The sequence below is a fragment of the Suncus etruscus genome, chromosome 13 (assembly GCF_024139225.1).
Source record: "Suncus etruscus isolate mSunEtr1 chromosome 13, mSunEtr1.pri.cur, whole genome shotgun sequence".
Taxonomy (NCBI): Eukaryota; Metazoa; Chordata; class Mammalia; order Eulipotyphla; family Soricidae; genus Suncus; species Suncus etruscus.
In genome coordinates this window covers 17,529,395-17,533,414 of record NC_064860.1, presented here as the reverse complement: position 1 = coordinate 17,533,414, position 4,020 = coordinate 17,529,395, and the positions used below count along the sequence as shown (strand labels likewise).

General features: G+C 40.3%; 1 non-coding gene across 1 annotated transcript; it reads left to right on the top strand.

Moving 5' to 3' along the window:
- Positions 1-894: 894 nt before the first annotated feature.
- Positions 895-1,058, top strand: LOC126026602 (U1 spliceosomal RNA). Its single transcript, XR_007501825.1, has one exon. It is a non-coding gene; the product is annotated as a U1 spliceosomal RNA (small nuclear RNA).
- The last annotated feature ends 2,962 nt before the right edge of the window (positions 1,059-4,020 follow it).

Here is a 4,020-nt window from a genome sequence, read left to right as displayed (position 1 = left end):
GTTAAGTGTGAATCAATATACATTACTCAGTATCTCATCTGTCAGCTTCAGCCAGATCAGAACCTTTCAAAAGAACAATGTTTGGGGGCTGGAGAGATAGCATGAAGGTAAGATGTTTGCCTTGCATGCAGAAGGATGATAGTTCAAATCTGGGCATCCCATATGGTCCCCTGAGCCTGCCAGGAGCGATTTCTGAGCCTAGAGCCAGGAGTAACCCCTGAGTGCTGCCAGGTGTGACCCAAAAAAAACAAAACAAAACAAAACCAAAAAGAACAATGTTTGTCTAGAGAGATAGTGCAGTGGGTAGGGCATTGCCTTGCAAAAGACCACATTGCATTCAATCTCCAGCACTACATATGGTTCCCTGATTCCCTCTAAGAGTGATCCCTGAGCACAGAAAAGGAGTAAGTCCTAAGTACAGTCAGATATGACCCCCAAACACACACATCAAAAAATATAAATAGAAGAAGAGGCAAATAAGAAGATCAGTGGCTCTGAAATAATAATATAGTGATTTTTTTTCCCTCACAACAGATCCCCAAAATGGAAATACCTAAACCTAACTCAAAAAAAAAAAAAAAAAAAAACACCTATGGTCAAAATTGATGTTTTTATTATTTATCACAGTTCACAAACTACACAATTTTAACTTAAGTGCAAATTCCAAAGATGAAAATATCTTAGCTCATTCCCGGCCAGGCCTGGATATCTGGTAGTGTTAATTTTGCAGATTTTTAATCTAACATAAATACAATACTCTCAGAGGATAAGCCCCTGATTACTTTAATGGGATAACTCTTTCCCGTGAACCCTGCAGAAAGCCAACTGAATCTTATCCACAAAGATTTACATGTTCATGGAAAGTTTTCTACCAGGGTTAAAATGTGCAGGCTCATACTTACCTGGCAGGGGAGATACCATGATCACGAAGGTGGTTTTCCCAGGGTGAGGCTTATCCATTGCACTCCAGATGTGCTGACCCCTGCGATTTCCCCAAATGTGGGAAACTCGACTGCATAATTTGTGGTAGTGGGGGACTGCGTTCGCACTCTTCCCTGAAAAAAGAAAAGAAAAAAATGTGTAGGCTCACCGTTTCAAGACCTGGTTCTTCATACTCTAAAAAATTTATCTTTGCAAGCTAGCCTAAGGCTTTCCTAAAATAAAATGAAATAGAACACGATAAATATATTTGCTTAATCACAAAGATTAAGCTAGTGGTCTAAAGTTTGAAGAAACGAATAGATCCACTTGTTTTATTTCACTAGCTACTGATCATAGTTATTCGATAGTTGGCTCTAAAGATTTTGGAGACTGAAGAGAAGAAGCAGGAGCCTTCAGACGCCTCCCCACCAGGGGTACATGAGCCAATTGGGGTGATCCCTTGGAGAGCAGAGATTGGCAAAGGATCCCACAAGATGAAGATCTTAGCACTCAGAGAGCAGGAAGAGGTTTCTGGGTGGTTTGAGATCTTGAGTTGTTTCTAGAAGACCAAGTAGCCCTTTGGGACCAAGTAAGTAGAAGACAGAACAGAAGACGAGGCAGTAGTTCTAGTTCCTAAGTCTTCCTGCCTTGACATGACATGACTGTTCTATCAACATATTTGGATTTGGAGTTTTGTCTTTGGTCTGCGCACGGATGCTCTGTTTCTAGGTGAGAGCACAGTAGTTAAGGAGCAAAATGCACCAAGGAAACACTTTAGAAATGCCTGGCCACCAGGGGGAGCACCTGGAGATGGCTGGAAGGGCAAATGACTCTTCCAAGATCAATGGAATATTATGCAGCTGTCAGGAGAGATGAAGTCATGAAATTTTCCTATACATGGATGTACATGGAATCTATTATGCTGAGTAAAGTAAGTCAGAGGGAGAAAGAAAGACACATAATGGTTTCACTCATCTATAGGCTTTAAGAAAAAATGAAAGACATTTTTAACAGTATCTCAGAGACAAGAGAGATGAGGGCTGATAGGTACAGCTCATGACATGAAGCTCATCACATAGAGTGATGAGTGCAGTTGGAGAGATGACTACACTGAAAACTATCATAACAATGTGAATGAATGAGGGAAGTAGAAAGCCTGTCTGAGTACAGGTGTGGAGGGTGGGGAGGAGGGAGATCTGGGAAATTGGTGGTGAAAATGTTGCACTGGTGAAGGGGGATGTTCTTTACATGACTGTAATCATACAACTGTAATCATGTTTGTAATCACGGTGTTTAAATAAAAAAATTAGAATGAAAAAAATTAAACTAAAATAAAAACACTTCTTAAAAAAATGGTGGGGATGGGGGCATGAGAGATAGCATGGAGGTAGGGTGTTTGCCTTGCATGCAGAAGGACAGTGGTTCAAATCCCGGCATCCCATATGGTTCCTCGAGTCTGCCAGGAGTGATTTCTGAGCGCAGAGCCAGGAATAACCCCTGAGTACTGCCAGGTGTGACCCCCAAAACCAAAAAAAAAAAAATGGTGGCAATGGAGGGGGCGAGGAGTCAAAAGCAAAGGCCATTAAAAGGCAATGCTGCTTGCCAAGTTGTCATTTTTTTTTCTTTTCAGTCTGTCTGCTTTTCAGCAACTATTTTGACATGTCTGTAGAAAAAAAAATGTGTTCAGAAAATAATATGTAAAACACTCATTGATTTAAGCATGAGTCACATTTCTAAGATTTGAGATGTAAGTTATTAACTAATATAAGTTAGCTCTAGCAATCTTTTCTTGAAATATTTTTAAGTAACTTGCACTAGAACATCACTACAGTTCTGGTGCGTATTTTAAAAAATAAGTAGCTTCACAATGTTCTCTCCATTATGATCCTATGTCCTCTTAAAATGACAATTTTTTACCCTTTTACCTGGTTTATCAACTTTCCTTCTCCTTTCCTATCTGGGAATTATTAATTTGTTTTGGTTTAGTCCATTTACATTGAAACTTTTTTTTTTTTTAAGGGGAATTGGATTTTTTTTTCTCTCATTGATTAATGCAGGTCCTACTTTGAAGGCATTCACAATCTGTTTTTGTTAGTTTGGGGAACACATCAGGAATTTCTCAGGGTTTACACCTGGCTCTGCACTCAGGAATCATTCCTGCCAGAGGTCCCCTTAGGATGGCCATAGTTAGTCAATTGCAAAACAAGTGCCTTCCTCACTGAAGTGCCTTTTCTCCAGCCCTAGGTATTCACAATCTTGAAAGACATAAAATAACTCCAGTTTTATCTTGAAAATTGAAATTATGTTACAGAAAGGATTGAATCAATGTACAGAATACTAAGCCTGGGTGATTAAAAAAACACCAGTAGACTAAGGTTTTCGTTGCTTGGTTGCAGAGCTAAGGGTTGAAACCAGGCCTCCTGCATGTCCAACATGAACTTTACCACTGCATCACGTCCTTGGTGTCAGACTGAGTTTGGTTTTTTGTTTGTTTTGTTTTGTTTTGTTTTGTTTTTGTTTTTGAGCCTGTGATGCTCAGGTGTTACCCTGGCTATACACTCAGAAATCGCTCCTGGCTTGGGAGACCATATGGGACGCCGGGGGATCAAACCGAAGTCTGTCCTAGGTTAGTGCATGCAAGGCATATGCCCTACCACTTGCACACTGTTCTGGCCACTGTCAGATTAAGTTTTGATAAAAGAAAGGAAATTAAAGAATTGTTAGTGAACTCTTTAAAAATAGGTCACCTATGATTGTGAGTTATTATAAAAAGATTCCTGAGTATTTTTTTTTTTGGTTTTTTGGGTTTTTTTGGGTCACACCCGGCAGTGCTCAAGGGTTACTCCTGGCTGTCTACTCAGAAATAGCTCCTGGCAGGCACGGGGGACCATATGGGACACCGGGATTCGAACCAACCACCTTTGGTCCTGGATCGGCTGCTTGCAAGGCAAATGCTGCTGTGCTATCTCTCCGGGCCCGATTCCTGAGTATTTTTAATGTGCTTGTATGTAAATTCTGATGTTGGTGTCAGAAGCTCATTTATTCATTCACTCACCTAAACTCTTCAGCTAACAATCTTCTGGATTCAAAGATAACGAA